The 11,350-nt window shown below is 50.0% G+C and overlaps 1 pseudogene across 1 annotated transcript; it reads left to right on the top strand.

Annotated features, from left to right (window-relative positions):
• The first annotated feature begins 610 nt into the window (after positions 1 to 610).
• On the top strand, positions 611 to 10,064 carry LOC147351725 (transcription factor CP2-like protein 1; annotated as a pseudogene). Its single transcript, XR_015147647.1, has 14 exons — positions 611 to 884; positions 1,622 to 1,746; positions 1,878 to 1,951; positions 2,675 to 2,781; positions 2,897 to 3,003; positions 5,257 to 5,406; positions 5,666 to 5,776; positions 6,238 to 6,335; positions 6,546 to 6,600; positions 6,868 to 6,963; positions 7,358 to 7,448; positions 8,141 to 8,223; positions 8,701 to 8,846; positions 9,002 to 10,064. The product of XR_015147647.1 is annotated as a transcription factor CP2-like protein 1 (transcript).
• The last annotated feature ends 1,286 nt before the right edge of the window (positions 10,065 to 11,350 follow it).

Raw genomic sequence — 11,350 nt, 5'->3', positions numbered from 1 at the left:
GCCATCCACAAACACAGCCTGCCCCACGCCCCAGGGCAGAGCGCCCAGCTGGACCCCCTCTCCTTCTGCCTCCCCAGGGAGGGGGCACTCCCAGGCCCACCCCCCTTCACGGGTGTGCTCTCCTTCCCATCACCACCCTGAGCTGTCTCCAAAGCAAGCTGGACTATATTCTGTAAACTCCAGTCCCCTAGCCAGGCAGCCCCCAGTGACAGGACAGGTGCTGGGCCATCACTGCCCCTCTATGGGGGGAGGCTGGGGGGTGGCCAGGGGGAGGCCAGGGGGAGCAAAGGCCCTTTGTAGGTCCACGTGACGCTGTGTGTCTGTTTGTCCTGTCTCCTGGAGTGGTCAGGCTCCTAGCCCCCATAGCGTCCTGTGAGGGGTCCAGGCAGTCGGTCTCCAGGAATCATCTTGGCTTATGTATCTGGAGCTAATCTCTTAGCTCCAGGGTGCCCCTCATGGTTCCTGGGCCTCTTGGGGAACGTTGAAGGTGGGGTTAGTGGATATCCATCCCTGTGACTGGTTTTGCTGCAAAACTGTCTCCCCTTTGAGTTAATGATTGGTGGGGAGCCCTAGGGACATCATTTCTCCTTTCCCCCCCTGGGCAGCTTGGGCTGCCTAACAGGTCCTGAGTTTCCTGGAGCCCTGGTTGCTCAGCCAATAAGGGGCTGAAGCCTTGCCCCACCCTTCTGTGTGTCCCTGCCTGTGTATAAAGCCTGGGGCCCCAGGTGGATGGCCCAGGGAGTCCAGCCCAACCCAGTGCTGAGCTCTCTGCGACACAGCTGGTCCTGCTCGCTCTCCAAGATGCTGTTTTGGCACAACCAGCTGGAGCACCTGTGGCCGAGCCCCAGGGAGCTGTACCGTGGGCCGCCAAGCAGCTTGCTCAGGTAAGGGCCAGAACCCCTCCCTCCAGCCCCCGAGGAAGGCCCTGATCTGATTTGTGATGGACACAGTAGGGCCATCTGTTTCAAGCTGAAGATTTTGGGCTTCCTGCTCTTGGAGGGTGGTTGGTCAGGGCGTGCATGCTCAGTCATATCCAACTCTTTGCGAACCCACTGGGAAATGGTCAAATGTATCTGGAATTTAGTGGGTCCCAGGACATCTCAAAGCACCCTAACCACCCACCCACTCAGGACACATGTTGGGCAGTCACTGGCCATCAGGCAAGCCTTGAGGTTGCAAATTGCCACTTCCTTCTCCAGGGGATCTTCCTGACCCAGGGATGGAACCCGGGTCTCCTGCATTGGAAGCAGACACTTTAACCTCTGAGCCACCAGGGAAGCCCAATTTGGTGTGTGTGTGTGTGTTAGTCGCTTATTCGTGTCTGACTCTTTGCAACCCCATGGACTGTAGCCCACCAGGCTCCTCTGTCCATGGAATTCTCCAGGCCAAGAATACTGGAGTGGGTTGCCATTTCCTTCTCCAAATTGATGGCAGATGTTTGCAAATATTGTAGTGTTGGGGATTTGCACCTTGAGGGATGTCTGCTGGAGGCCAGAGCAGCTGAATGGGGACCCCTTAGGCCCTGGCTGCTGCAGGGGTACCTGCTTCAGCAAACTGTAGGCTCCCTGGAGGGCGAATCTGGCAGAAAGAGTCAAAGCCTCTTGGAGGAGGGGGTGGACAGGGCAGAAGCCAGCCATGCCTTCCTCTCTCAGGAAGAGCTGGCCAACATCCCCTGAGCGGAGCAGCCCTGCCCCGTGTTCCAGTACATGCTCTGTGCAGCCACTTCGCTGGCACAGGTGAACCAGGGTGCTCTGGGCCTGGGGATGGAGAGGGGCGAGCGGGGTGCTAGTGGGAGGCTGGACCTGGGGTGGGCTGGGGGTGGCAGGCAGCCTCTCTGCCCCTGAGAGGGGTGCCCACTTCCCCTCAATTTCTCCTAGGCCAGTCCTATGAGGTACAGATGCTCTGCAACCCCAAACTGGTCGATGCCACTCAGGAGCCCCGGCTGCTGAAGGCAAGTGCCTCCACTCCCAGAACTGGCAAAGGCTGGCTATGACTCTCCCTCTGGCAGGAAGCCAGTGTCACCACAGTGATGTCATTCTCAAGTAGAACCCGCTCACGTCCACCTTTTCATTTGACCTTCACAACAGCTCAGTGGTGGCGGGAATTGTTGAGGAAAAAGGCACAGTGAGATGAAGTATTATTTTCTCAAGGACACAGAGCCAGTAAATAGCAGAACCAGGATTTAGAAATACATTTACATAGCATTATTCACACACATGATTCCATCTCTCAGGAAAAAAAAAAGTTTTTATTTAGCTCCCGTTCTTTGCCAGAAACTGTTCTATGCACTAGAGATTCAGGGGTAAAGAGACAGATGTGGCTTCTTTCCTCGGGGACTTGCGTTCTACTGAGACAAACATGTCATTGAACAATTTAGATACGATTACAAGTTGATTTACAAATCGCAAACTGCTAAGTGCTGTGAAGAAAGAGTGACTGAGTGCAAAGGGATTAACTCCTCCATTTTACAGATGAGGAAACTGAAGCTCTAGGTTACTTCCTCAGTTTCACTGCTTGTTGAGTGGCAGGTGGCCTCTGGACACAGATCTAGTTATTCTAAGTCCTTTTGCCCCATGTGGGTGGGAGGGAAGGTAAGGGAGAGGCTGGCAAGGTTGGTTTGTCCCAGAGGTGGGAGCTGGTTCCCAAATGCCACGGCACCCTCCTGTGCCCACAGAGCGTGGTGCGTATGGTTTTCCACGACCGGCGCCTGCAGTACACTGAGCAGCAACAGCTGGACGGCTGGAGGTGGAGCCGGCCTGGGGGACCGTATCCTGGACATAAGTGACTGGGGAGGGACCAGGGCCCTTCAGGGCTGCTGTCTGGCTTAGAGGCCCCTGTGGATGGGGCGGGCGGTGGTGCTGAGCCCTGCTCCCTGCCTGCCAATCTGTGCCTGCAGATATCCCTCTGTCTGTGGGGGTGCTGGAACCCCAAGTGCTGCCCTCACAACTGAACACCGTGGAGTTTTATTGGGACCCGACCAAGAGGACCTCTCTCTTCCTGCAAGTGAGTCTGAGGCTGGGACAGGAAGGAGGCTGGAGGTCAGATGAGGGTGGCAGCAGCCTATATGGAAAAGAAAGGTGAGCTTGGGTGGAGGTCAGAGGAGGTAATAAGAATGAATCACTTCCAGAAAGCACCATGAGGAACAAAGGTGGACACATGTTGATTGAATGTCACCGTAGGGAAGGACTTGTTAAACATTAAGGTGATGGAAGAAATGACAAGACACAGGACAGAATTTAGATTCATAGAAAGTAATGGTCTGCAAAGTGCAGGCAAGATTAAAAGGAGACATCACATGGGGAAAACAGTTGCCACATATAACATACATGATGTTATATTTTAAATATATAAAAAATTCTCATACATTAAAAAGAAAAAGTATATGAAAGCTCAATAGAAAAATTGGCAAAGGATATAAGCAATTTATAAAGAAAGATACAAATTGCTAATACAAGTAGACAGTTCAAACTCACAAAATGTTAATAATGCTAATTAAAACTACATGTATATATGTACACACACACACAGCTTCCTTGGTGGTTCAATGGTAAAGAATCCACCTGCCAATGCAGGAGATATGCCTTCAATCCCTGGGTCAGGAAGATCCCCTGGAGAAGAAAATGGCAATCTACTCCAGTATTCTAGCCTGGGAAATCCCACGGACAAAGGAATGGCAGGCTACAGTCCATGTGTTGCAAAGAGTCAGACATGACTTGACGATTAAACAACTACACACACACACACACACACACACACATGCAAACTGGCAAAGACTCTTACACAAACGTACCTTTAGCAGCTATTCATGCCCCTGCCATTTTTTATATTAAAAGATATTAATCAAAATGTCCATCAGATAAGGGTGGACTTTGAAATAGGTGTTTAGTAGTTTATAATGGAAATTGTGTAGCCATTATAATGATGTCTTGGAAAAAAAAATGATGTCTTGGAAATATTTCATGACAAGAGAAACTGCTTTCCCATACGTAAAGGCAGAATGTAGACTTGTGTTTAATGTTTGATTTCTATTTTGCAAAAATAAAAGTGTGTGTATATAAAAGTTGTGTTTTTTTCTTGCGCAGAGAAAAGATAGAAAGAAACAATACTTGAATGTTAACAGTACTCTCTGTGAGTGGTGGGGTGATGGAGATGCCCGTATCCTTTGTACTTTTTCAGTGCTGTACTGTACTTAGTTGCTCAGTCCTGACTCTGCGACCTGATGCACTGTGTAGCCTGCCAGGCAAGAATACTGGAGTGGGTTGCCATGTCCTCCTCCAGGGAATCTTCCCAACCCAGGGATATGAACCCAGGTCTTCCACATTGCAGGCAGATTCTTTACCATCTGAGCCACCAGGGAAGCCCGAGAATACAGGTGTGGGTAGCCTATCCCTTCTACAGGGGATCTTCCCGACTCAGGGATTGAATTGGGGTCTCCTGCATTGCAGGCGGATTCTTTACCAGCTGAGCTGCCAGGGAAGCCCCCTTGCATCTTCTATGTTGAATAGATTTCCTTTTATAATAAAAAGTATTGTCAAAATTCACATATAAGTCCCTTTTTTGAATGTCCTCTGTACTCTAAGCACCTGGACGAGGAGCCAGGTGGATATGGCACAATTTCAGTTCCACTACTTCTTGGCATGGACCTTGCCTGGGTAATGTAATCTCTACGAGCCTCAGCTTCCCTACCTGTAAAGTTGGATTCTTTAACTGTTCTTCACAAGATTGCAGGAAGGCAATCACAACCACTGTAGTGGTTGTGCAGATCAGGAAGGCTTCCTAGAGTAGACTGCTAGGTTTAGCAAATAAAATACAGGACACTCAATTTAGATAAATTTTGAACTGGTAACTTTACCCTGGAATGGAATGTATGGGCTCAAGTGTGAGCACAGAGAGCTTTCCCAGTAGAGGACTCTAGGGACAGCTATGCAGGTGTATTGGGGTGATAAGTAGGCTAGATGAGTGGGTCAGTGGGTTCATTGATGGGAAGAAGAGCAGCCAGGCAGAAAGGCTTGACTTGTCTCTTTAAGGTGCTTGAATGCCACGGTTAGGGACTTTGCTTCTCGTCTCATAGTCTTAAGGAGACACTGAGGGATTTTGAACCAGGGAAAGAACCTAATAAGGTATACCTTAAGAACAGACACTGGTTGGGGATGGAAAGTTGCTGTGGCTGACAGGTGGCAGACAGGTAGCAGGTTTCAGGTGAGATCCCTTGAATATGGGCAGGACCTAGATAGTCACCCTTCTTTTCCACCTCAGGTTCACTGCATCAGCACCAAGTTCACTCGGAAAAAAGTTGGGGAGAAAAGCATCCCCTTCTGCCTCCAGATCGACACTTTCAAGCCCAGTGACAAGGAGCTTCCGCTGGAGCACCTGCATTCAGCTGGCTGCCTCCTCAAGGTGTTTAAGGTGCGGGCAGCATGGGGCCCTTTCCCCTCCTTCCCTCCCTCCCTCCCTCTCAGGGCTGTCACCCTGCCTTGCTGGCTGTGTGGATCTGACTTGGCATTGGGGTAGACCCTCACTCAGCCTGCAGACCCTGGACCTGGGACTGTTTCCTTCTCTGTACACAGACGGATGGGGCTTGGTCTCTTTCTCAGAGCCCTTCCTGTCATGAGAAGTGGGCAGGTAAGGAGGGGAATGCTGACATTTCCTTGTCATCCTCCTGCAGCCCAAAGGAGCTGACCGGAAACTGAAAACTGACTGGGAGAAGATTGAGAAACAGCCCGTGCATGAGAGAAACAACTATCAGACAGCCTGTGAGAGCACCATCTTCATGGAGGTATGTGTGCTGGGCAGTGGGGGCCGGGGGGGAGAAAACATCCTCATTGTACACGTGGGGAAACTGAGGCCTCAGGTGTTGCGGCTCTCTGCATGATCATCAGCACCCCCACATACACACCAGTGAGTCCCCGTTTCCTGCGAGGACAAACTGCAGTGCCTATAGTTGACGGTTCCCAGGAGCAGACGCTCACAGCCTGCCTCTCCTGTGCCCTGCTGCTGCGACTACCCGACTTCTGCTCCCTCTTCCTGGTGCATCTCCCTTGCTGCTGTAGCTCCTCCAGAAGTTCCCCAACTCCCCAGCCAGACCTGAGGCTAGTTTAACTCTCTTCATTGTGTGGAAATCTGATCTACCTGTGAGGGGCTCCTGGGGCAGGGACCAAGTTTGGCCCAAGGCCTGCCAACAGTCACCACTGCACTCCTGAATGTCCAGGCTAACCTTGCTGTTTGTTTGCCCCACAGTGTTCACCGTGGCCAGAGCCCGTTTCAGGGGCCCACCTGCCTCTGAGCCCTTTTGCTCTGACCTCTCCCCACTCCTGCAAGCTCCTGTCCCTGGAGAGGTGAGGCAGGATAAACACCTCCTATCAGCCCCTGGGGTGAGAGTGAAGAGAGAAGCCCTCAACTCAGGAGGCCAGCGAGGGGCAGGCCCAGGGGTGCCACTGAGGGAGCTTCTGGGGAACAATTGGGTGACACCAGGACAGGCCTAGGGAAGTGGGGGTAGGAGACTGGCCACCCTGCTCCTCTGAGCCAGACTCCCTGCTCCCCCATAGGCTCTGCTCCTCACCATCATTCGCCTTGGACACCTTGGGGGGCAGCCTAGCTCTTGTGAGTCTTCCCCCTACCCCCAACTCTTCCAAAGCCTTCTCAGCAGTTCCCTCTTTCTCCATAATAGGGTGGCCCTGCCCCCTGGTGGACAGATGTGGTATGGCCACAGATCGCAAAATGGTTGCCTGATGGCATTGGGCACGTCCCTTGGGCAAGATGAGCCTCCCTTCTCAGACTTGGGACCCCCAAGGGCAGGGATGTTTCCCCTCCACCTTGTTCTCAGTCCATGGGACCATGGTGTCACTTGGACCACTCTTTATGCCTCAGGGTCTGAACCCCGGAGCCTCCATCCTAGAGACACAGCAGTGGTTGCTCATCGGCACTGGTTCTCCAGCTACTGGCGGTTGCTGGCCAGTTTCACTGGTGAGGTTGGGATCTGGTCCACAGGTAGGGACCAGACCTGGAGGGGACTGAGGGCACTCAAGCAGGAAGCCTGTCTGTCCTGGCTTGCTCTGTGTCCTTAAACTAACTTTTATTTAGAACTAATTGTTGACACAGCATAATGCTTGCTAGGCTCTCTTCTTGTGGATTATCTCATACAATTTATACATTACCCCTGAGGACAGGGCTCAGAGAGGCTAAATAACTTGCCCAAGGGCACATATCTAGCCAGTGGCAGAGGTGGAATTTGAATCCAAGTCTGACTCCCACGTCTGGATATACTAGGGCTATTTGTAGACTAATAGTGGATCGTATCCCTTGCCACCCTTGGTCTCTGGCCTCTCTTCCCCTAATCTAGCCCTGTCTGATTTCTCAGGCACTGATCTGCTGAAGCTTACTCCCCAGGACCTCATTCAGATCTGTGGAGCTGCTGACGGGATCCGCCTTTTCAATACTCTCAGAGCCAGGTGCTGGGCATTGCCAACCAGGGTTCCCTTTTCACTGTAGTGTGTGCGTGCTAAGTCACTTCAGTCACCTCTGACGCTTTGCAACCCTATGAACTGTAGCCTGCCAGGCTCCTCTGTCCATGGGATTCTCCAGGCAAGAATACTGGAGTTGAAAAAAAAAAAATATTGGAGTTGGTTGCCACGCCCTTCTCCAGGGGATCTTCCCCAACCCAGGGATCGAATTTGTCTGTCTCCTGCATTGGCAGGCAGGTTCTGTACCACTAGTGCCACCTGGGAAGCCCTGCCAGTGTAGTGGCACTTACCAACTCAGCTGCAGTCCTGTTTCATAGAATGTTTAAGTGGAAGGCACCTGAAAAACTATTCAACCCCACGTCTTTTTACAAAGTAAGAAACTCAGGAGGACAGTAAGAGACCTGAGGACAGCAACCTGCTGCCTGAGGCCAGAGCAAGGCTAGCAGAGTTGGGCTTAAGTCAGGCTGCTGTGACTTCTTTCTGTGCCCATCCGGTGTACATCCCTGTTTCTGGGGGTACAGGTGGATTTTTCTCCTCTCCTCTCCCCACAGGGTCCAGCATTCACTAAATCTTGGTGACCCCTCTCCCTAGACACCTGGGAGGAGGTGGGGTTCTCCCAAAGGGGCTAAAACCGGGACCTGTTAGTTCAGGTTTGAATGTAGACTTTTCTCTTGGCCCAGGCCGATCCGACACCGGCTGACCTTATATGTTGCTCAGGAGACCTGTAGGCAAGACGATGAGGTTCCTAAGAACCCTGACTCAGGTGAGGTTCTGGGGTCTTGAGAAAACAAAAGAAGAAAGCCAGGCGTAGCTGCATGAAACCTCTTCTGGTCTGGGACCCAGCATGCCCTTGGCATTCTCATCTTCTGTAATTTGACTAGTCTTCTCCTTCCAGTATGTTTCCCTGGGTTTATTCCTCCATGCTCTACACTCTGATTCCACAAATTCCATCCAATTTGTCATTCTGTTAGTACAAGGGATTAGAACACTATAATCTTGTTACTGCATTTGGGCTTCAGTCATTCATACAGCGTCCCATCGCTTCTTTAAACTGGAGGTTCCTCTCAATTTGAGGCCTTGCCAGAGGTAAGGAATGGGAGGTGAAAATGGAAGTGAATTTATAAACTTTTTTCCTTTACTCCTTCTCCCCATCTGGGCACCTCCCAATGAGCTGTTACTTTGCCCTCTGGGCAGTGGCACCCCCCACTGACTCCTGCCCCTGTGCTGCCCACACCCCCAGGCTTTTATCAAGAGATCTCCCTGGATGAACTCAGTGCTGTAGAGCTCCTGGGGAAACTGGCTGAACTCCTGGCCCTCCCAGCCAATCAGGTCCACCGTCTTTTCCATCAGGGCCCCGGGGGCATCCTCATTCTCCTCAGTGACCAGGTAAAGTAGGCAGTGGTTCCCTGCACAGTCCCATGAGGTTGGAAGGCGGCTTGAATACTCTTCCAACCTCAGGCCCAGTCTCGCTGTCTCTGCCCTAGCTTGTTCTGTTTGGTTCTAAGAACAGAATTGTCTTAGTGACCCCTTCTCCCTTGCAGGTGGCTCAGAATCTTAAGGATGAATCGTACTTTGTGGCTGTGGTGAAGAAAGGTAGGGATTTTAGAGGGAGAGGTTGTGTGCCTGGCAGGCCCTAGAAAGGTTAAGATTGTCTTATACCATCTCTTAAATGAGACTGAAAGTTTCCTTGAAGGTGTGTTGTGGGTACTGTGCCCCAACCAACTGGTGAACATCTGCTCCATGCTAGCTTTGCGTCAAAACAACAGTCATATAGCTAAGAACAGCTACTCATTGCTCAGTAAAAAGTAACAATATTCTCATGAGGGAAAAATGCCCTGGTTTGAGGCAGTTATTAGGAGAGGGAAAGCCCTTGCTCTCCCCACCACACTGCCGCAACCCAACAGTCATACAGGTCACAATGGCAGGTGCTTGCTGGACATCACCTGGAGCACAGCACTTCTGATCAGCAGGCTGGTGGTCCTAGTTATTCACTGTCTGTCCTCTCTCCCTCCTCTCTGCTCCTGTACCCAGGGAGGTCCTAAAGAGCTGGACTCGGGCCCTGGAAGAACATTTGATGTGGCAGATGTACCACAGGCTGCTTTGATGTTTGGGAACAGCACAGTAGGTTGGGGGTCTGTCTCATCCCACTAGAGCCCCTTCTTTTTTAAACTGCTTTCAGTGCAGAATCTAGATGGCTACTACCTGGTTCTGACCTAGGCCCAGAGGTACCCTGCTCAAGAGGAGGAGACTGGTGCCAGCCTGGTTCTTTGGGGTCCTGTGTTCACCAGAAGCCTTTTTAAAATCCTCAGATGCTTCACCAGGGTTCAGGTGAAGAGCCAAACCATCATGGGTCCTACAAGCAGGCCCCAGGCTCATGTTTCTTTCTGCTCAGCAGCAAGTCGCTGGAACCCCTGAGACAAGCTGAGCTGAGCTGGCCAAGCCTGTGAGGCAAACACCCTGGCAATATGGATAAGCAACTCTTGCCCTAAGCTGCTCAACTACGGCTATTCTTGAACAATGAGGTTATACGGCTTTATTTTTTTAAATGTAGTTGAATTAAAATCTTAATTTTGTTTCATTTTTAGGTTTATAATCTACCTGAAACTTAATTTTCTGTGTATTTTTTTTCCATGTAGAAAACCAACTTTATATGTACTTTTTAAGTAAGTGATATTAGACCATGTTTTATTTCATTCCTTTTTTTTCCTCCCAATCCCCTTCCCTTAAAACTTTGATGGAAAACTTTAAACATACTGAAAAGAAAAACCCATGTGTGCATGGTGTGGAAGACAGACCCAAATGCCTTTATTAATCATTTGCCCCATTTGTCATTTACTGATCATCTCTGGTGAGTCCTAAACCTGCTGACCTCTGGCTAGGGAGGGTAGGCAGAAGGAAGACTTTAAACACTGGATTAACAGGATTAAAGGACAGGAAGGGAGAATCTGCATATTGAAGTTCAAAGACCTAGAACTTGCCTCCCTCAAAGACCAAGGCTGCCTCAATAAGGACAAGGAAGCAGGCAGGCATCTGCTTGTACCCCTGGAAGGGAGCGTGGGACCCCGTCAGCCCCAGATGACCAGTCCAGACTAGGCCTTTACCTCATGCAGCATGAGTGGATTTCAAGTGAGGCTCATGATTCCACAGGGCTCCCCAGGGGTCTTTCAGGGCAGGGGAGATACCCTGAGATCTAAATTGAGGTTGCTGATCCGGCTCCACTTCTCGTCCCTATCTCCACTGAAGGATAGGGGCACCACTGCATTTAGCCTTTGTTTATCTTTCAAGCTAGGAGCCTCCAGCAGACTAGACACTGAAATGAAGCGAGTAAAAGCAGGTAACGTGCTTACTGTATGCCACTGTTACTGCTTTTAATCTCCACAACTCTAAAACAGGTACTGCTGTCCCCACTTTACCAGCAAAGAACTGAGATAGAAGGGCTAACATGGAGTTTATTTGATTAACCATTACACTACTCCCTCACTCCTTTTTAGTCTAAGGGCAATTCTCTGCACAGATAAGGAACTCAGATTGAACTGTTACTATCATATTAATTAAGACAAAGGTTTTTTAGAAACTGATTTATGTCTTCCATTTTTCTTAGAGACAAGTGGAGTGCAGGGTATTAAGGCTGTTGAAAAGGCTATTGAAAAGATACTAAATACTTAAAAAAATTAATGAAGAGTACTAATTAAAGGATAGTAAAAAAATAAAGATGCCAAAAAGATTGAGCCTCAGGGGCCTTTACACACCAGGGGTTCAAGGACATTAAGAATCTTAGCTACAAGTCAGGCTATTTCCGCAGCAAAATGAAAAGTCTTCACAGCTTATTTCCTTTAATTACATCATAAAACAAAAATTAGAACATACAGGAAACAATAATAGTTACATAA

The sequence above is a fragment of the Bos grunniens genome, chromosome 19 (genome assembly GCF_055505025.1).
Source record: "Bos grunniens cultivar Pamir isolate PY7600 chromosome 19, Bosgru_T2T1.0, whole genome shotgun sequence".
NCBI lineage: Eukaryota > Metazoa > Chordata > Mammalia > Artiodactyla > Bovidae > Bos > Bos grunniens.
Note: the sequence above shows the minus strand (reverse complement) of the source record. Positions and strands in the feature narration are given on the sequence as shown.